At 44.5% G+C, this 22,322-nt stretch overlaps 1 protein-coding gene across 6 annotated transcripts in view; it reads left to right on the top strand.

Moving 5' to 3' along the window:
• The window catches only part of FOXP1 (forkhead box P1), a 377,541-nt gene that overhangs the window by 25,975 nt on the left and 329,244 nt on the right, over positions 1-22,322 (top strand). For all 6 annotated transcript variants that reach the window (XM_063165021.1, XM_063165022.1, XM_063165025.1 and 3 more), the window contains one exon: positions 18,564-18,691. The gene's annotated coding sequence lies outside the window, so the exon portion shown is untranslated. Of the gene's footprint in view, positions 1-18,563; positions 18,692-22,322 lie in introns of those variants that run through there.

Below are 22,322 nucleotides of genomic sequence, written 5' to 3'. Positions count from 1 at the left end.
CTGAGGCCCTGCTGTCCTTGCTCAGGTGTGACTTCTCCAGTTCATTCCCCTTCCTCTCATCAGAAGCACGTCAGAGAGCCACTGAACCACCCCACAGGTTTTGGCCAGGCTGACTGCAATAACTCAGCTTTGTGTTTTATGTATAGAATGTTTAAGCGGTTTGGAGAGCATCAGGAAATAGGAGGGGACTGCACACTGCGCAGCACGGTCAGGGAGCCCTGGGGAGTGATTCCCCCATGACTCTGAGGTGGTGAGACCAGTTGGTGTTCCCTGCTCAGTGCCTCACAGTCCTGCCCTTCTCTGACTCAGCTGCTGCTCACACTGAGTTCTCTGGTATCTTCTTGCCTCATCTTTTTTTTTTTTTTTTTAATAAACGTGTATCTTTGTTTCCAAAGCTTTGTCCATCATGAGAACCACTGGGTTTGTGGCTGCAAGGCACTGCTCTGACTTCAGTCTGCTTTTGCATCCCTTCTTGGCTTTGTTCTACTTTGCTGAGACAAAGTTTTCCTCAGCTCTCCTCAGTTTTGCCTCATTTCAACCATCTTCCTGTAAGTCATCAGTACCTCTTCACTGCCACAAAAATCAAATAATCCCTGTCTGCTGGCAGCACTTTTGTTTCCCAGTTACAATCCTGTTGGGTATGAAGGGACCTGTCTTGGAGAATACATTTTATTTTTGGACTCTCATCTGCCATGTGCTTTTATAGCAGCCAGCAGCACTGTCTGCCAGTGGAACAGGGCACTGGGGTCTGTCACACATTGTCCCCCATGGGGAAGGAGGAGAATATGAGCTCCTTATCCTAGAGCCAGCCAAGCAGAGGTACAGGGGATGTCAGCTGGGCAGAATGTTCATGGAAAAGAGGAAAACCAAGCATGGACCTCCTGATGGAGTCTCCAGCTGGTGGCTGAACCTCAGGGCTGTTTTTTCCCAGCAGTGACAGCTTTAGTAGGTCTCCAGAAAGTGCCACAAAATGAGTATTCAGTGCCAATGAAATACGTGCAGTATGGAAAACCAGGGTGAGGGATCTTGAGGGCTTGATGAACTTTGTGACAGCATTACTCTGTTGTAGGGCCACGACTGATGCAGGAATTGATTTCTCAGCTCAGGCTTCACCGTTTGAGCAGAGTTCATCCCTGTTTGCTTTTCATAATAGCATTATTACACCTCGCTGGCAGCAGGACAAGGGAGAAGCAACCACGCAGCTTTTCATTCCTGGTGTGCTCCTGTGCAATAATCAACGGTGCTGAACACCAGCCTGACAGGCTTGGATTTTGTCTATCTGAAATGTTATCAGCTGACTATCACGGTATTAACACTAATGTGAAAGATTCCTGGTTTAACTCAGGTTTTTCCAACAGCTGCAGGATGAAGACCCAAAGAGTTTCAGTATTAAAGAAAAGGGGGCATGCAGAGCAAAGCCATGCTGCAGTAGAAAGAATACAAAAAGATGCATCTTTAAACTCTTCTTTTTCTCCTGATCTACTTTCTGCATGACTCATGAGCTGGGCTCTAAAATGGCCTCCAAACATGCATGCATAATTTTGCACATCCCAGTGTCTGCATATGCAGTGCTCTTAAATCTCCCGAGGCTCTGGCTTTGCTGCTGGGGCGGAGCAGGGAAGGGGCAAAGGAGCTCATCCCCAGAAGGGCCCAAATTTGTGTTAGCATCCCTTCCCTGATGGCCTTACCCAGCCTTCCAGGTGCTCTGGTCAACCACCAGCATCTGTGCAACCTGTTCCTCTCCATAGGTTTGTGCTGGTCTTGTTGGCTTGGAAAATGTGTCTGTTTTTAGTGGTTTGTATTGGGTTTTTTTTGGTTTTTTTTTTTTTTTTTTTTTTTGGGTTTTTTTTTTTTTGTCCTTTGGGGTTTTTTGGCCCTCTTCTCCTATGAAAGGCATAGCCACAGCAAGAAGTCAGGGGCTTTATGAGTATGTTCTGAATGTATTCCAAGAACTAGCTTGGACAAGGGAGGTCTGAGGGAGAGCCAAGCTTTGGAAAAAGTCCCCTATGAAGCTTTAGAAATGAGGCTGTGAGCACCTTTGGGTGATGGCATTGCCTTTTTTGCTTTTTACCAATATGGCAGTGGGTCCTGCCACCTCTGCTCATGGAATCTGTAAATAAATAGGGTAAAAATGAAATCCACTTACCTTTTTGTCTTATTCTTTCAGTGATTCCTGATGGAAACCCTTTTAGAGCATCTGTGTTGCTCATTTTTGTAGAGTAATTAGGAGCTCCTAAATGGCTCCTAGGTGTTGGAACAGGGTTTTCACCCTCAGGAGGGGATGTACAATCTGTTTTCAGCTGAGGGGACAGAGGCCAGTTAACAGTCAGTAAAGGATGGCTTTTCCAGCAGTTTATGATAATAAACCCCAATTTTGGGGGCTGTGTGCAGGTGACATCCCCATTTCTGAAGGTGGCCTATGTGTGCAGTGATTCTCAACACGTGTTCGGCGCTGCTGTTGTCTGGGGTAGGGTGAGCATACCTGACATAGCAGAAAGGTGTTGATTTGATTAAAATCTGCCTCTATTGTCTGGCAGCAGCCCTGAAGCCCCCTTTTACCCTTTCTTCTTGCAGAAAGAAGTGCAATTTTCATTCAGCATAGATGTTTCCCTTTCATCCCTGAAGCTAATTTTTTTTTTTCCTGCAGCAGTTTTGGTGAAATTATGTATCACTTGTGATAATTCATTTTAAAAATTCCTGAGCTGTGTGGCGTACTTTCATGAAAATTCATTTAGATAAAATTAGATATTATTGTTTAATGAGGTGGCATTTCAATTTAGACCTTGCATCATGCATATACCAAGAGTTTTTTATGGAATAGTTAGGTTCATTTGAGTAATAAAGGCTGAATCATGGGGGCTTTAATTCTTAATCGCTGTGAGGATTGTTATCTGTGGGATGTGAGCTGTCTTAGTGGTATTCAATCAAGTGTCCACTTAGCCGTGACCAGAAGTAATTGCTCCCAAGTGGGTTGCACAATGACCTGTTAATACTTGCTTTGACCCTCTGACCTTGTCTGCCCCATTGTTTAGGATTTTATAGCGAGCGAGTCTGCATTTCTGTGGGGTCAAGTAGATATCTGAGGTCAAACATTTTCTGATTACTCCACAGTGTACACTGTAAGTCTGTGGGGTTGTTGCATAGCAATAGTCACCGCTCCGGAGCAGGACGCGCGGCGTTGGGAAATTGTCTTCCTGAATGCATGTAAACAGTTTAATATTTTACTGAAAGAAGTTCATCTTGTAAATTAGGTATGAATAATACATTTGTAATTACTACTCATGTCTTTAAACACTTGTGTCTTAATTGGCTTGGGTATTTTTTTAATGTATTTGCGTTTTGTCTGGGAAGTTAATTGTAACTTGCAGAGATGGCAGGCGCGTTGCGTAGACTGGGAATGGCTTCGTCCTGCATCCCTTTGGCACCTGGGCTTGTGTCAGTGCTTTTGGATGAGTTGAAGTGGGGATTGCTTCATCCCTGCCTTGAACTGCTGCCACAGACTATTTTATGTGCCTCTCACAGCCTTCCAGAATTAGTTTGACCTACTTGTTGATGACTGCGACCCGTGGCCAGTTGGGATGTCCTGTATTAATTTATTGCCATATTTAAATGTTGCTGGAAGTGTGGTCATATTGTGCAGTCATTTGCAGGGGGACTGGCCGTGTTGTGTAGCTGAAATGTGGTGTTTTCTTAGCAGTGTATCTGGCACAAACAAAGCCTTCGTATTGTTTGTAGCACTACTCCCTCTTTTCATGTCGTGTTTCCTGAGTTCAGTAGCCAAAACACTTCTGCACACCCTTCAGCCTTGTGGGTCAGCTTTGCTCTGAGCTAGCTTACATGCCCATCTCTCTGCATTGCATCCCAGTGCAAATATTTTGATCATCACTCCCTGAGCAGGGCTGGTGGGATGACACAAAGCAGTTGGATCAGGATACAGTTTGGGGACAAACACAGCTAGCGTTCCTCTGAGAGAGGCAGACTATAGGCAACTGAGTAAGCAAGAAGCGAGTGCTAGAGACAAAATTATATAGCATATGTGGGGGAGAAAAACAAAACAGTGACTCTGTTTCCACTGCCAGAATATTTCAAAACAAACAAACAAGAGCGCACAGCAAAGCACGCCTTGCAGCGATGGGAACCTGTGGGTTTTCCTCACTGTGCCTGAGGCTGTGAGAGGATCTGCTCCTGCCAGAATGTTCTGGAGAGTTTGGACTGTCCATGCTCCGATTCTCACTTAATGTTGCTTCACTGGATGGAGCCCTCTCTTGTCCTGGGGCCTGCAAAGATCCCTGGTAAGCAGGACCAGGAGTGGGGAGCTTCAGGATCCTTCCCTCCGAGGCAGTAGGGTGGGCAGGCTGTGGGGTCAGTGCTGGAAAGACAGCACTTCTTACAAGGTGCATGTTTAGGGTGGATGGTTATAAGAAAAGTGTATCAGGACAAGAGCAAACGGTGCGAGATTGTGCTGGGGAAGCAAAGTTTGGATATTATGAAAAGTTTCTTCCCTGAAAGGATGGTCAGGCACTGAGCAGTCTGCCTGGAGAGGTGGTAGAGTCACCATCACTGGAAGTGTTCAGAAAATGTGTGGATGTAGTGCTAAGGGTTTAGTGGTGAACATGGCAAAGCTGGGTTAATGTTTGGATGCTGGGTCCCACACTGGGAGAAAGATCTCGTGCCCAATCCAGAATAAACAGAACATTTCTTAACTTTCAAAAGGATTGCAAGCAGATGCCGTGGAAATGAAAGATACCATTCAACACTGATGCTGCAACCTTGATCTTGCTTTTTTAAAAAATTTTTTTGGGTTTTTTTAAATGTGGGAAAAGATCTGAGATGTTACAGAGGGTTTTGGGCAAGCCTGCCTTTCCCACACGCTTGGGTCTGTGCAGTGCCTTTGTAGGTGGTGTGTGGTTTGTGTCAATCGTCAGTCAGGTGCTAATGGTGATAGAGCTGCATTCAGCCTCTGAACCCAGCGCTGATCTCTGCAAGCACATTTATACAAGCTGGGGGAGCTGCAGGCTTATAGCCACAGTTTTCAGCCATCTCTAGAGTTCCCTTCTGCAGCTCAGGCGAAGGCAGGATTCCACTTCAGCCTCAGACATTGCTGTGATGAGCCCTTCCTTTGCTGTGATATCAATTTAGCTATTTCATCTTTTCCCCTGCAGACTAAGCAGCAGCACAGATTGGCTGTTATAATTAATTTCGTGCAGGAAGCAAGAGCTGAATGTTCCAGCACCTCTGATTTTCATTTCGGCTGAAGAGGGCATTCCTCATACCTGCTGCCCTGCTGCTCTTCCAGTTACAATCCCTTCAAGAAAAATATGACACTTCTCATGGGACTGGGTCTGGATTTAGAGATGAACGTTTAGGGCATCAGTGTAGCATCCGTGTTGGATGCAGATTGGAGCAACTGTTGATCTAGATTGAACAAAAAGATTAAAAAAAACCTATGACAGTTGTTGGGGCATTTTGTGGCACTTTGAGCTTTTTTTTGTCGCTTTTCTGAATCCACTATCAAGACTGCATCACAAGAAAGTGAAACTCCTGTGTCAGCCTAGCCATATCCTCATGTGATAACGGTGCTGTGTGTCTGCTTCCCTTAGTCTGTATTTTGAAAAGCTTTTTTATTAATGCTATGTACCTGTTAGTGTGGTCCTAGGATGCCTTGGAGAACTGCTCCTCCCAAGCCCTAAGAGTTGTCAAAACTTTAAATGAGAAGCAGCGGCGCTCGGCACCTTCCAGGATAGAGCAATTTAAAAAAGAAGAAAAAAAAAGAAAAAACAAACCCCGCACAACAAAAAACATGAGATGTAGTTATGCAAATTATGACCTTTAAATGCATTTTATATTTGGATTGAAGTTGCTAACGCATTCTTTCCAAGTTCTGTCTTTTCAGTGCAGTTCTGCTTCAGGTGCTTCTCCTTGGTACCGGTGGGAGCACGGGACACGATCACTGGGAAAAGCAGCCACCGTGCTCTGGGACGGGCGCTGCTCAGCCAGACAGGAGCCTGAATAGGTGGATTTTAATTTCTCTGGAGGGTCTGAGCACGTTAGCTAGATGGCAGATTCCTCATTAGCTAGATGGATTAAAATTGGTATCGTGGCTGATGCCTATCCTGACTAATACGTGTAAGTAACAGCTCGCTCTACTAGAGCTATTGGATGTGGCTTGGGTGGAGGAGAGGAATTGGCTTCTGCGGAGGATATTTGCAAAAAGTCACATTTCCACCATATGTTAGCAGGAGTCTCTTTGGATGCAGGTTTTGGATGGAGTCCTCTGTTGCTGTAATCTGGTTTGTCCTTTTTCTACCACTAGTTCTGAATCATTCCAACTACTTGGACTCTTCTCTGTTTCCTGAAGGACAGTGGGAACATTTCTGCTGGCTCAGCTGCCTTTCGCCTCTTACTTCATCTTGATGAAGAAGTAAGGTCTGGAGCACTGAAGGAGAAATTTTGTGTCAGTAAGGAGTGAGAAGGGCTGCAAAAAAAAAAAAAAATCAGGAAATTCTGCTAAATTTAAAAAAAAAAAAGAAGAAGGAAGGCACCATGAACCTCATCAATCCTGATTTAGGTCTGGCTTGTGACAAATCATTATGTAGGAAGGGAGATATCCCTTTAATTTTTAATAGCTTTGCCGTGAAGTTTTATTAGGCAATAATCTGGATCCTGAGTGGATAAAAGATAAGTGTGAGGGCCAAGTAATTCTTTCCCCTCTTGTGCAGCTGGGAGAGGGAGAGAGGGGTCATGGCGAGCTGGCTGCCTCCTGAAGCTCAGAGCAGCATCCTTCAGTGTGCCACAGGCTCAACGAGCGCTTCCAAATGGATGTTTACAACATAAATATGTTCAGGATGTGGGTAGCGAGAGAAGTGTGGGAATAGACGCGAAGGTGCATGGGAGTGGGGATGCGAAGGGGGAGGTGTGAAGAGAGCCAGGAGAGTGTGATGCACATTTTGCAGATAACTTCTCGTCGGGTACCTCCTTCCAAAGCCTGGGTGTGGACTGGCTGCTCCTACCAGCGTGTCCTGGGCTCTGTGTTCTCTGCAGAGAGGTTCTCTCCCCATCTCCCCCGTCCCTGCTCACCTCACCGGCCCCTTGCTTCCAGAGCGCTTTATTTCCAGGGGCCGGCGGCTGGTAATGAGCGCACATTGGTCAAGTGGCTTAATTTGTAGTTTGGTGGTTGGTGGTTGACGTTTCCCACCGTATTTCCCAGGCACTGAATGCAATAGACACTTCACTGGCACTTAATAAAGCAGCGCAGGGCACTCCTCGATAATACAATCCTTATGCCAGCCCGGCTGCTAAACCCAGGAGTCCCTCAGGCAGTAGCAGACAACTCCACTTGGCGTTGCTGCTTGTTTTACTCCTGTCTCAGATGACTAGGCAGCATTTCAGAGATTTTAAGGCAGTGTGTTATTGCAGTATCTGGGATGAAATTACCACTTACAGATGTAGAGGTGACAATCTGGCTCCCTTTGGCTGTTGAGCTCCGGTGGCTTGGCCAGGCTGGTGGTGTGGGGTACCTTCACTGCGCTGTGACAACCAGAAGAAATGAGCATCTGGCCCTCCCTTGTCATTTTTCCCCCTTCTTTTTTTTGAACATCTGCTCGCCTGATTGTTTTCTGGTTTTGTTATTTTTTCTTCTTTTTTTTTCCCTTTTCTGTGGCTCTTTTAATTTGTGGTGAATATGTATTTAATGTAAGTAAGATGTTAGCTTCTGTCTAGTTTTTCAGCGAGCATTCCAGTAATTACTGGAGTACCTTTGAATGCTACAGCTGCTATTTCTAAGTTAGGGAATCACATTTTCCAAGCATTTATAACTGAACTCACATGGGTAAAACTTGGCATTCAGATTGCCGTCCCACATATCTTATTTGGTCTTGATCCTTTAAGTTAGCGTACCAGCTTTGTATTTGATTGAAATGGTAAAAATGGCTTCTTGCTGCTTTGGGTGGCCTTGTAGTGGTGTTGTTCTATGAAATTGTTTTAATTTTAAAAAAATTCCATTGGTTTCAGCCCTGAAATTACTTTTTTTTTGACCACTGCTGTAGGCTGGTGTCTCTTTGCTTTTTTTTTTTCCCCTCCCTCTCTGTCCTCCTTAGCCCTTATTAGTGTGAATCAGTCACTATTATTTTAATATTACTTGGGTTTTTTATATTGCGTCTCTAAGGAACTTCTCAGAGCGTGGTTTGATCCTTTCTGCTGATGTCAGGCAATCTCTTCATGCCAAAGGATGTTGGCTAAAGCCAGGCTTCCCCCCTGTGCCCTCGCTGCTGTGAACTCAATTTTTCCAAGTGCTGCTGCAGAGCCGCGCGCCAAGTTCCTGTTGATTTTAGAAGATTTAAAAAACAACCACCACGGTTTTAAATTCAGGTTATCCCTTCATCACAAATAGATGCCTTCTGTCCATAGGGTTGGGATGCCTCTGGGTTGGCTGTGCTTTGCTTTGCATTGTTGGAATGCTGGGTGGATTTGAGGATGTCCCGGTGCTGTCGTCACAGCTCCAGCCCAGAGGCTGCTCTGCAGCATGAACTGGCTCGCTCTCTTTTTCTCTTCCTTTTTTCCTTTTCAAGCTGCATTGTCTGGTCCAGAGGAAATACAATTTCTGCAATTTTTTTTCTGCTCAGAAAGTGTTGGTTTTGTGCTGGTTTTGTTTTTCTTTCTTTTTTTTTTTTTTTCATTTTTGAAACCGTTTTCTGGCGCTTACAAGTTGAAATTTAACAAGGGGGGGGGAAAAAAAGCCCAAAGGAAGAGATCTGAAGTTTGACCTCTAAACATACTTAGTAGATAGGGTGGAAATTACAGAGGTTTTCTATGGAGGAAATAAGGTACAATGTGTGGTTTGTTTCTGTGGGCAGGTGTGCCAAATGTGGGGCAGATGAGTTAACAATAAAACCTAAAGTGATTGATCTGGTAGAGCTAAGGACGTAAATAAATTATATTATTCAGTAATACAAATGTAGTGAAAAAGTCTCAGTCATAGAACAAAAGTCTTAGAATACAGCTGGACTTAATCAACTGCTAATATTAATTTATACCGTTGATATCAGCAATAGTTTTATTCCTATTTTAATATTTGAGCTGCTTAACTCTTATTTGTGATAAATGTCCCTTTTATCGGACAAGTAAAATGATATCTCACATGTAGCTATGCTTTGATGACATGCATTCAGGAGAGAAATGTACAAACTTGGAGGATAGATAGTGGAGTTTGACTTGAACTCTGGTTTTATTTCCATTTTACTGGAAGTTGGTATTTATAGGCCCTGCAGTACTTGGTGCTCCCTGCTTCTGCCATGGGAGGTAGATTCAGATGCATGAGCCTGGAGGAACACCATTTCTTTTCCAGGATCAATGAGGTCATGAAAAGTTGTGCAAACTGTTTTTAAGTGGCTGTTCTAAATTAGAATAAATCTCTGTTCCACCAATTAAGCTTTGAATGCACAGCTGATGCTGCTCACTATTTTAAACAAGCAGCATAATAAACACGAAAAATGAAATATTTCAGAGAAAATACTTGGAGGGTTGAGACATTAATTTAGACATTAATTTTCCCATATACAATCTGTTTCACAGGGATTTAAAAAGTGTTATTGCCACCCTGGGTACACTGGAATAAAGATGAAACAGCACCAGGGAATGGCTGTCCTGTGAGCTGTCTGCAGGATGCTCACGGGCAGAAAACGCCCCAAAATGCCCCAAAATGTCCTGCCTGTGGGTGTGTGGTGGGGTGGGCTCCCCTGCCCCAGGACCTGCAGGGAGAGCATCCAGGCAGGGCTGTGGATTTTGGCTCTCAGAATCGCTTAAACTCGGGGAATTCATAACTCTGGAATTCAGCAGATTTGCACAACTCCCTGCATCTGCGCCTCCGCCGGCTTCCTGCCTTGCTCACCCCGAGCATCCCGGGCTGAAAACCTCGTGATTGCCGCCCCACTCACGGGTTTGGGCTCCCGAGCATCTTATCAGCAGCCCTGGGAAGGTGAGGCCGGTCCCTGGAGGCGATGGCAGCGCTGGGGCAGCCCAGGCCGGGCTGGGGCGGCTGCTCTGCGGTTTGTTGTGTCTGGTTCGGTTCCTACTTTTCGAGTTGCAGTTGCGTTTGGTCATTGGAAGCTTATTTTCCTAGTCTGGCCAAGCCAGCAGGATCCCCGTGCGCTGCAGGGGAACATAAAACATCAGCCTTTAAGCTGGAGTGCTCAGTAGATAAGGATTTTAAGACTCTTGCATCATGCGCTGTGTCTTATGGGCTTACTTAGTATACTCCATTTGATTTAATTTAGATATTGAATAAGGAGAAACACTTTAAAAGCCAGAAAAAGTACTGCACGTTGTAGCGCCTCTTCTTTCCCCATTGCCTTAAAGACAGATGGCCGGGAGGGCCAGCTTAGGCTGTGATTACATTTATTTAATTGTAGGCAGTAACAGGGTGTTTTCAAACTGCTTAAAAATGATGTTACGCCTTATCTGTGAAATGTTTCAAAAAGCCAGCAAGAATTCCTTGGGCTTTTGTTTTCTTTCTTCTTTTCCGTGACTAAAGGTAAAGAGTAAGTTTTCAACCTTTTCAGGGATTAGGAAATGTGCAAAATTAGTGGATTATTTCAATCTTGTGCATGGGGGAGGCCATGGAAGTCAGTGTGTGGCTCTGCCAGTGGTCTTCCCCTTCGTTTCCCATCCCATAAATAGAAATCCAAACTGTAACCGAGTTGCTGTAAATGTAGCTTGAGCACTGCTGGGTAGCCATTTATCCTGCTGGAAGGTTTGGTTTGCTGTGTGTTTGTGTTGGCAGGACTGGGGGAGGCTGGGGAGCAGGAGGTGCTGTTGGATGGTGTTCCCATCAGGAAATTGGGGGACCCTCTGGTGGGGCGGCAGTGCTGCCCGAGGGGTCGGACGTGGTGGTGTCACCACCCTGCAGGAGGCTGTGACAGGGGGCTGCTGTCTGTGCACAATCTATTATCAGAACAGCAAACCTGCCCCACAACGTTTCAGTGCAGCAGCGAGCAGGGAGCTGGCAAGAGAAATGAAATATTTGCAAGTCGTAAAGGAAGCGGGTCTGGGAGTTCTGAGGTGGGACTGGGATTGTTTGCAAAGATCCCTCAGCTGGCCAAGATGCTTGTGCTGGATTTCATCACTGTAACAGGCTTGCGTGCCTTTCACTAAACACCACAAAAAGTGCCTTTGGATTATAGCAGATTTGCATTTATTATTTTATATAGCATATATTTATATAATGCGTTCTTGAATTCATTTATATATATAGATAACTTTGCATTTGAGATTATTAGTTGTTGCATGAATCTGCACCACCCTGCAGTAATCACATTCTCTCTCAGTCGGTGAGAGCCTGGAAGATCTTCAGAGTGGGTGAAAATTATCCCAGACATAGGTTTAAAAAAAGAAAGGGGGGGAAAAAAAAAGGGCAAAAGAAAAGCAGGCCTCCCAAAAGCTGTGGTGGAACCTGGTATTAGCAAATGCTTCTAGGAAGTTTGACTGAGAGCCATATGGCAATGTGGGGAGTATTATCCATCGCTCCAGAAGTTGGTCTCTGAATCAGCCTATTGACTTCAACAGCACTTAATCATGTGTTTTAGTTCTTCTTTGAAAAGGCTTGCATTCCTGAATCATGTCCTCCGATTTTAACCACTAGACGGTACTTTGTTGTGTGGTAGCAGACAAGTTCAGTCATATTTCTGTGACTAAGTTTGCAAGTTGTGACTGCATCACTTGTGAAGTATGCTGATGAATATTCCCCTTCTTATCAGAATCCAAACATTTGCTGCTGTTCCTGAATTTTAGGGTGAGACTCAGTCACTTCTGGGAAGGAGTTGGTGGGATGCTGTGGGATACTTTAAATGTTCTGTGTTCATCTGTAGCGTTGTGGATGCTGTGGTGGAAACAAACAGAGGCGAAACCAGTGATCTCAAATTACTGCCTTCAATTCTGCTTTCAAAATCCCTGAGTGTTGGTGGTGATCAAGCCCATAAAATAAACCAAGAACTAGTCATGCGGGTCCAAATTTGGATTGTATTTGGATGCTGAAGGGACTGTGGAGCCTCAGATGTGGCTCTGCTGTGTCAGGGGTGATTTGGACTCTGGTGGAAGGAAAGGTGGATTTGTGTGTGTTTTTGGGCTGTGCTGATTTGTGTCCCTGGCATGCACAAGTGCCCCCTGCCCTGGTGATGCTGCACAGGTGCCACCCCTGGGCTGCAGGGTCTGGGTGCCAGGAGGTCCCGTGCAGAGCTGCAAGGGGGGTTTGTTCCTCTTTCTGCTGCAGGAGTTCCCGGGGATTCCTGCTCTACTCTGTCCATTATTAAAAGGAAACTCAGGGCGAACCCCTGTGCCACTACCTGGCTTGGCACACAGAGTGCAGAAATCCCTGTCCCAGCCCTCTCCTGGTGAGGGGGTGCATGGGCTTTGCTTTCATCCCTAAGATTCATTATATTTCAGCAGAATTTTTTGTCTCACCTTTCTGTGTTTTTACAGCTAAAGCAGTTTTTACTTCCCAACTTTCAACATCTGGAATTCGGTTTCAGTTTATTAAAAAAAAAAAAAAATTCATAATCCGCAGTCTGGATGAAACACCAATGCCTTTGTATTTGTCCGCAATTTTTAGTCTCAATTTTGTATCCTTGGTAAATGCCAGAAGTCCCAAGTCCTTGCGTGTTCAGTAGCTGCCGTTCCTTAGGCTTAAACCAATTTTTTTTTTTAATTGATTTTTTTTCCTGTTAGACACTTTTCTAATTGGGGATAATACCAAAATGATTAATCAAATTAAGCATGAGAGCGGAGTGGCTGGTGCACAAAGCTGTGTATTGCTGCTGGGTTCAGCAGTGAGGTTCTCTGCCTGTAGCTGCAGTTCCTTAATGGGCCTCTTAGACTCTGTTGTTTTTTTTTTTTTAATAAGGTGCTCTGTAGATCCCATTGACTTCAGTTGTTGATTGGGATGCCTGACAGCCGGGAAATTAAGCCCCTTCTTTGTGACCGAGTTGAAGGCCAGATTTTCAAGGATTTTCGAATGCTTAGCGCCCATAATTGGTGTTAGATTTTTTTTTTTTTTTTTTTTTTTTTTTTTTTTTTTGGAAAAAGTTCACTTCTCATTTGGACGTATAAATAAGGGTGAGAGATTATGCTACTTGTAGCGACTGGTGCTGCTGGGATATAATGAAGTGTCTTTAGCACAGCCTGACTAATGAGCTGGTTACTTTACTGTCCCAATAAGTTTTGTTCTTCTGCATTTCTGCCTCGCTTTGTGGATGCTGAGCATTCCTGTATATTCTGCTCCTGGAGGAAAAACTTCCTTGCTTCAGCTGCATTTTTCTGTGTTTTCTATAGTGATTGTGAGGGACAAGGAGGGGGCAGAATGAGTTGAGTAAATTAGACAACTGTTGGAAAAAAAGGGGGACATGCAAAATCAAGTGTTCTACTTGCGTAATCTGTTTAACACCGGCGAGCCTCGGAGCCTTGTGGGACACGGGAATAAAAGGAACATCTGTGCAGACCACATGGCATGCTCCAGAGGAGCCCTCCATCCCAGGCAGCTCTGCTCTATTTGCAAATAAAAGCTCCGACCAACATCAAAAAGTTGAGGTGGATCCCAGCTGAAAGGGGAGAACAAATGTTACCACTCGGTGCAATGAGGTTCCCCTTGCAAGCAGACTTTGTGGTCTTTTTTAGGGATGCTTTGGACATGTGTTTCTAATGCAGTTTATTTAAAGGGGGGGAAAAAGAGAAAAAAAGGGGGGAAAAGGAGAAAGGTTATTTATTTTTGAGAAAATATTGTCTGTATTGAAGCATTTTAGCTGATCATCTCAAGCTGCAGTCAAAATATATTAGGTAGAGATAAGAATAAGAATGTTAGGAGTTATTTGGGGGGAGGTGTGTATTTTGTTTGATTGGTTTTTGGTAGTTATTTTTGTTTTGTTCATTTTCTCTTTTTTTTTTTTTTTTTTTTTCCCCCCACCTGAATGTAGACATCCTGAAATCCCAAGGTTTTCCTGTCTGATCTTACTCCCTTTATTTTGCTGCTCTTTCTGGGGCTGATAAACAGCTCCATGGTTAGGCAGAGCCCTGGGGAGCTCCTCTGTCCCTCCCCCAGAACACTCGCCAGAGGGGAGGGTAAACAAGCCAGCAGTACATTTTATTTCCATTTGGAACCTGCTAGAGTACAAGGACACTTCTAGTTTGGGGCTTTGGGTTTTCTAGACAGGCAGTATTGTTTTTAACAGAGTCATGTATCAGCAAGCCTGGTAATCTGTATCAAAAAAGCATGTATTTTTTAATATGTAAATAGGAAAGGATGGTGTTTCATCTTCATTCCAATGTACCCAGGGTGGCAATAAAGCTTTTTAAATCCCTGTGAAACAGATTGTATATGGCAAAATTAATGTCTCAACTCTCCAAGTATTTTCTCTAAAATATTTGAATTTTTGCGTTTATTATGCCGCTTGTTTAAAATAGCGAGCGATATCAGCCGTGCATTCAAAGCTTAATTGGTGGAACACAGATTTATTCTAATTTAAAACAGTCACTTAAAAACAGTTTTGTATATATGTATACATGGGCACAACTTTTCATACAGTTGTCTGTTTTGGAGCAGTCTCTTAGGCACTGATGTACAAGTTGAACCTGTTTTCTTTTGTGCAACATGGCTTTGAGAAATCATTAGCTAAAACAGGGTTCTGTGGTTCCAGTGCAGTCAGTAAACAGCCTGACATGAGTCGTGCGTGAGATGATTGAAATTCTGCCTTTGATCAGGCCTGGATTGTGCCAGATACAGTCCCGAGGTGTGTGTCAGTGCATGTGTGGATGTATTTGTGTGTTGGTGAAAGCTGCTTTAATGAAAATTTGGCTAAGCAACAAAATAACCTGTTCATAAGCCCTTGCCACAGAAGGATGATGATGGAAGAGCAGCAAAAGGAACTGCAGCCATGTACTCATCAATGTCACCCTCCCCAGGCAGGGCATGGCTATCTGGAGATACTTGGGATGGTTCTCCTCCTTTTTCAGTCACATTTATCATTCTTTCTTTTTTTCCTCAGCCCCTTTCTGACTCCTCCTGCTCCTTGCCATCTTTTTTTAAGGAATTTTCCTCTGCCACCTGTGTTCTCCTTTAAGCTGGGCTCTGTTCTGATGCCCTTTGTGGTGCTGGGGGGATGTTTTGCAGCTTTGGGGGGGTTGGTTCAGGTCGCCAGGCCAGATCTGTGTAGCAATCCCTGACTCGCTCCGGTGGAGCACAGGAATTTCAGATATACTTTCTTGCTTGCTGTTTTCTCCCACTGCACCTCTTCTCATTCCCCTGTGCACACAGGGATGCCTCTGCTGCCTCTCAGGTGTGTCCTGCCCTTTGCAGAGCTCCCTCACACCCAGGCAGCCCTTGGCATGGGGGCACTTCCAGCCTGTGCCACCCAGAGTGCTGGTTGTGGTGCTGTTCCTTCACAGCATAAACTCTTGACAGCTCTTCAGTGCATCAGGAACTTCAGTGCAGCCAGTTTTGCAGTTTGATGTAGGAATGATGCTCTGGGTTCCTTCAGAAGCCCCAGGAGCAGCTGGACCCCAGGGTGGAGATGCACAGAGAGAGGGAAAGGTGAGGGACCTCGTGCTGATGAGATGAAGTCCACAGTGATCCGCCCGATTGTCTGAGCTGTGTGCCTCTGCCTTTGAGATTTAAACAGTGAAATATTAAAACTTGTCTTTCAAATCTGCTCAATATTACAAAGATTAATTTTTGTTGGGGGCAGATTAATAGGTTTCCTATTCTGATTAATACAGTGATAATAAAACGTTGTGATTGCTGGAATTAATGAAGCCCAGATTCCTGTTTCAAGGTTTGATTGACTTTGTACTTCAGTTATGCTAAAGCTGCTGCATCTCATTGCCCCTTATCGAGCTGGTGCCTTCTAAGAATCTGTATGGGAGCAGGGCAGCGCAGAAGGTTTGTGTTAGAGGGCTGTATTGGAAGCCCTGTCAAAAAATCTTTTGGGGAAGGCTTGCCAAAAATTGATCAAGGGTTTTGCTCATGTTGCAGCAGTATTATAGTTTCTGTGCCTTCAACCCAGTGTGCTATTTTTGTGAAAGTTGTGGAAGAGGAGTGGCCAACTCAAATGTGTGGGCACATCATTAAAAGCTTCAATTTGTCAATGCCAGATCGAACTCGAGTGTGTGGGCAGATCATTAAAGGCTTGAGTTTATCAGAACCGATCTATAATCTGTTCCTCTCGCTCCTCCACCCTCCCCCCCAGCAGTACGGGCTGTTTCTCCAGGTTCTCCAGCACTGAGGTCCATGGAAGTGCCCGAGCTGGCTGTGTGCCCCTGGGCTGTGCTGGGCTCAGCCTGGAGCTGTGCCTGCAGCCACTGGGTTTGGGGCAAGCCGGTGGGGCAAGCCCCGGAGCTCATGCCGTGAGAACTCGTGTCTTTGGGAGCTCTCTGCTCCCATTAATCCAAGGGATTCAAAAGATGCAGGTGGGGCTGGGTGCAGAAAGTACATGGTGATCATGTAGGCTTTGTTCCCTTGGGAAACCTGGCTGAAGAAATGTTTTGTGGAGTGAGGTCAGTTTTTGATGGCGTAAGAGGCATCAGTTTATCCAGGTGCACTGTCAGAGTTCAGGGCAAGCTGGTTGGAATGTCTTTGCCTCCTCCCTGTACTGCTTCTTATTCCTCAGGTAGGAGCTCTCAGCTTCCAGATCTGCTTTTTGGCACAAGGGTGCCAAGATATTCCTTATGCTGAGGAAGGATGTGAGGAGTGATCTGCAGGTGAGGACAGTGCTTCTGTACACTGTAGCCCTCATTTCTGCAGACCATATATATTATTTAGACAATAATTTTGCTTCAAAAGTCTTGAACATTAATTTTTTGAGCAAGCAGTAGCTAAAATGAGCCTCGATTCCTCATCTTCTAAAGAGGGCTCATGATACTTTCCTGCTCTACAGATGTATCATGGATAAAGATTTGTTGAATTCTGTGGTGCAGCGGGTCAGCTGGAGGAATCTTGTCCCAACATATGTAGATGCAGCTTTCTGCTCAGCTACAAACCCATCTGCATATCTGTCATCAAGCACAGCAATAAAGCAAGGCTCAGATGTGTCTTTCTGACACTGCTCTGTTGCTTCTCTTGAGTGCTCTGCCCCTCATGAATAAAATACAACCAGTGCAAGATGCAGGTCACTTTTGGTTTGCAGGTATTGCAGAGTCTCCGAGAAAGAAGTCATTTTTAGCATAAATGCTGTTTAAAAACCCCTTTTGGATCTATTTTTATTGTGTAGCACAGTTTTTTAATAGGGTCACACAGGCCCTATATTTAGATTTCTGAACCCTTGTGATCTTTGAGCCGTTGCGCATTCAGCAAAGAACGGGAGAAAGCCCCAGGGCCAGAGAAGTACCTGGATTTTGTCTTACAAAATTTCATGCAGTTGTTGCTGAGACAGAAGCTTCCAGATGTTGCTCAGGAAGGCTGCAGTGGACTGCCAAGATAATTAACTCGACGAGGTTAATTTGGGGCTGGCAGTGCTTGCCCCCGTCAGTGCTGGTGGGTGCAGGAGGGCCGGGAGCAGCCACTGCCTTGGGGATGCTGTTAGGGGTGAGGATTGAGGAATGAAGGGCTCACAAGCACCACAGGTGATTTTTGCTTTCATGCTTTGTTTTTCGAGTGTTTCAAGGTGTTTTTCTCCATTGCAAAGTTGGCTGTTGTGCAGAGGTCCTGGGAGCTGAGGCTCTCCCAGGTGTTGGTGCATTCATTGGGGCAGAGTGTGCCCTTCCCCACTTTGGGCAGGCACCAGAGCTGCTGTTTAAATCCCATGTGGTTTCATGGATGTGATGCAGAACAGCCCTGGGAACACCTCTGGTTGTATTTCCGAGCATGAGTTGTTACCCAGTGCAGATACTGTATCAGTGAACATATTATCCATCTTATTTAAAAATACCCTTATTAGTAAAATGGGTGTTTCATTTGTACAGTTTCCTCTGAGCTAAGCTTAAGCTCAATCTGTGTTTCTAATAGCTGGGGAAAAAAACATACTAATTGGTATTTCTTAACTGATGTTTGCTAGTGTTGCCTTTCCACCCTGAACATCAAATAGTTTTTATATGTGTTTTTCCTTATCTCAGAGGAAAGATTAATGCTAACAAGAGGTTCTACATTTTATTAAGGTTTAATCGGGATGCAGTGAGTGAAGACAGAGAGTAAATAGTTCAGAAATTCAGAGTGTGTTATATTTTGATAATGCAAAGTAGGTTAAAGTATCTGGATTTTGTGCTCAGTACAATGTTTTCAGGCAGAATGTGGATTTGGATGGTGACACATTTTGGTATTTAGAAGGAACATAAGCTCTCCTGTCGGAGGAGCACGTTGCAAATGTGAAATAAGCATTTGTCTCTAAAAACCTTTCTTAATATTGTAAGTTTTGGTTTTATTTAAAGCCAAATAGAGTCTGCTGTGTGATAGTTTGATACACAGAGACATGCTTCTGTAATGCTCCCCCCAGCTCCAGCATTTATAACCATCTTTTACTTTCAAAGGAAAACGATAGGCTTTGATATGATTCTAACTGAGTGAAGTTTTAAAACATGTTTTTGTCTTTCAGTCTCCTGAGAACATTTTTTCTGAGTGACTCCAGCTTCCAGACACATTTGCCATGAGAAGGGTTCCAATCCTTTCCTGTATTTGCCCTGAGTCATGAATGGATATGTGTGATGCCTGCAAGTAAAACTGGTGAGTTGTCAAGGCTGAGTTTGCAATAACTCTCACTTATTCTTTCTTACCAATTATCTTTCCCTCATTTTTTTTCCTTCCCTTTTTAATAAGGGTGGGAGGGGGTTGTACTGTCTATGTTTACAGGCAAGTCACCACTATTCTTAAAAAAGCCCAAAGCAACCTTCATTGGCATGAAATAGCAGAAATATCAAATATTACCTATGCAGAAAAAATACTCCTTTCCTTTCTTTCTTCTCTCCATCCCCCTGAATTCTGTGAACTGTTAAGGGCTTTGGTGGTGAAACTGGAGTTCAGTCATGCAGGCAAAGCTGCTGCCCAAAACAAGCCTTGCAGACAGACAGCATCTAAACCAAGCTTGTGTGGGCAATTCATGTAGTGATGAAATATGGATATGGAGAGGTCTCCTTGCCATCATGTGTCGCATGGTGGATTCTCAAAGGAGCCATTGCCAGCAGATAATTAGCTCCAGCATTTGCTGCACTTGCATCCCAGTGACAAAATGGTGTCACTGGTACACAGGAGAGCTGTCCTGCAGCGTGAGCTTCACCTTGGTGCTGCTGCCCAGCCTGGGGGACACGGGGACAGAGCCTTCAACAGCCTGTTTGGATCAGGCTCAGGAGGATGCTGGAGTGAGACCCCTCCTCTGTTAACCCCCCAAGAAGCCCCTGGTCCCTTTTGTGCCATGCAAAAGGTGGTTGTGCCTTTTCCAGCTCCCCATCCCCCAAGAACCTGCATGGGGAGCTTTCCAAGCCCACTCCTCTGACCTGCCTCCTCCTGATTGCCTCTCTTCATAACTGGGGTGAGAGGAGGGGCAGTATTAGTTTGGGAAAACAAGAATCGTCTCATTCTGCAGCAAAACTGGGAAGTCTATGTAAGAAATCTTTCAAACCCATGAAATCTGCATAATTAAATTGTGTAGGAATTGGGAGCACAAATTGTTTTTTTAAATAAATTCAGGTTTCTATTATATGTTTAATATCCCTCTGTGTGTTGGAAAGTGCATTTCAATTCAAAGATTATAAAACCTGAGAAATTCGTACATCAGTGAATTGTGATTTTTTTTTCTGTTTCCATTTTTTATTTTTTTTTTCCAGAGGTAGCATAATTACCATGTCATTTAGCAAAGATTATAATAGCTGCTCAGTTTTTACCGACTGGTATAGTAAACAGTTGAATAAACCCATATGGCAGCTCAAAGTGTGCATAGAGGAGAGGGATTCTTACCATTTCCTTCATGTCTGAATTACCAGCCTCACTGATACAACTGAGATCCCCAAATGGGGACCAATTCCAGACTTCTCCAGTCATGCAAAAATTTCTCACTGCTCTGTCGCATGTGAATCAATTGATTTTAATTACGGTGGTTAGGTAATTAATTATTTCTTTGTGCCTATAAAGTATGCATGGGAAACGTGGGGTTATATGCAAGGTACATGCCTCGATTTAAAGCACCCTGTGCATTAGCTTAATGCCTCTTTAGTAAATGTAAATAATGCCTGGGGTCAGAATTTCAATATCCAGGTATTGTTAAAGATAGAGCCCTTCTAAGGCTGGCATGGGTGAAGTGTGCCAGCACTGGGTGCTGTGACAGCCCCGTGGCACTGCTGGTAGTGGCACTTTGTGTCTGCTCTCAGGGTGGCAAATGGAAGGACCAGAGGGTTTCAAAGTATCCACTTGAAATACCAGCTTGAATTATGGAGGTGCGGAGATGTGGCCAGCCAGCATCTGGAGCAAAGACAAAGTGTTGAAGGAACGTGCCCTCTGGATACCTTCACTGTTAAAAAATAAAAGCAATGAGAAGAAGGATTGTTAACTCCCTCCAAATGCTGGCTTGAACAAAGAAAAAGACTCGTGCTACTCCTCCTGAAATTCACTTACTTCCAGTTATCTTAAAATTTTCATGTCACATAATAGCTTTAAAATACCTTCTGAATGCATTAGACTCTCTAGGTGCCTAGGAAATATTGCAGAATAATAATACCAAATGACCAAGCACTGAGCATTCCCACTGGAAAGGAGCAGTTGGCCCAAACTGGTGCTTGTGTTCATCTTAACCCTGATGTACGACCAGCCCTCCACCATAATTCTATCAAGAGATGGTAAGTTGCCTAGCAATGTGCTGACTGCAGAGGGTACGTGTCGAGCTAATTCAGTTTTTGTTCTCGTTTTCCTTGAGAGTTCAGCTTAAAGGAGTGATCCTTTCTCCAGCTGCAGCAAGAGCCACTTCTCGGCCGTCTCTCTTGTTCCCCACTCGAGTGTCCCTGGTGATGTCAGGAATTCATTCAGCGCCGTGCACGCCTTAAAGGTTTCCAGCTTATTGAGTAGCCAAATGTGGTTTCTGCTGATTGTGTTGACTGAATACGTAGGGCCTTTCGAAGAGGCAAGGGTTTTATTTAAGGCACAGAGTTTAGTTGTATACCATTTTACGGCAGGCAAAGGTCACCTGGGGTAAGCAGCCAGAACAGGGAATTGCCTCATTGCAGCACCTCGGAAAATGAGAGAGAAAGATACACTAAGAGATTTTAACAAATTGCTCCTAGTTATGAATTTTTAAAGTCGAGGAGCTGGTGCTGTGTACGTTTTTAAATTGGAGATAACCATGCTCGTAGGATAAATTGAGTTAAGAACGGAACAAATCAAAATAATGGGGTGGTACTAAAAGCCTGGTGGTGCTGCCGGCGGCGCTGAGCCCGAGCAGGCGGCGCGTCAGGGACCTGCTGTGTCCCTGCCCTTCCCACACGGACTGTGGGCACCTTTCCTAACTAACAGGGCCCCTCTCCTCCCTCAGTCCTCCCCTCTGGCTCCTGGGTACAAGCAGGGCTGGATTTGCCCTGGTTGATACCCAGGGAGCAAGAGCCAGTTTGTCCATGAGCAGGGCTGGGTTCCCCAGGTTGTGCTAACCCTGATGGATATCAGTGGGATGGGGGCAGCTCCAGGAGCTGCTTGGAGTGAGAGGTAGCAGCAGCCCCGAGATGTCACTTATGTCCTTGCAGGGTCTCCCTTGCTCCTTGTGGCATCAGTGGCTCCAGAAAGACTTTGTTTTTCTGAAACTTTTCTGTCCGTGGAACTTGCTCTGTGGCAGGGGGAGGAGAGAAGAAGTAATTTTAACAATTTAATAAAGTACATAATGTAAGTTTTATAAGCTGGTGTGAATGCTCCTAAGTATTTTGGTCTTTTTTCATAACACAATGAACCTAATATTGGTAAAAATACAGATCTTAGCTGCCACCATAAAGAGAGGCTAGATTTAATAAACAGTTATGAATGTTGGCAGCTGCCTATCAGATTGTATAACATCGGCTATAGCACATGAAGACAGTGTCAACTTACATTTTATCTCAGAAGTATTTTCAAAGCATTTATTTTGCTTTCTCTTGAGTCCTTAACCTAATTCAAGTTATATAATTGGCGGAATATTTTTCCACACCGCTAATTGGCTGGGTGCCAGCGTGGAAACCATTGTATGACTTGATGATGATCAGGAATTAACATGACATTTGCGTGGTGGTAATGGAATACATTAGTAATGTAATTCATGACTGTAAGAAAGAGACCATCATCTCCCACCTCTGATCAGCAGGAGGGGCTGGGAGGATGATGAAATGCTCCCAGCAGGCACCTCACAGCG

This window comes from Melospiza melodia, chromosome 10 (genome assembly GCF_035770615.1).
Source record: "Melospiza melodia melodia isolate bMelMel2 chromosome 10, bMelMel2.pri, whole genome shotgun sequence".
Taxonomy (NCBI): domain Eukaryota; kingdom Metazoa; phylum Chordata; class Aves; order Passeriformes; family Passerellidae; genus Melospiza; species Melospiza melodia.
Note: the sequence above shows the minus strand (reverse complement) of the source record. Positions and strands in the feature narration are given on the sequence as shown.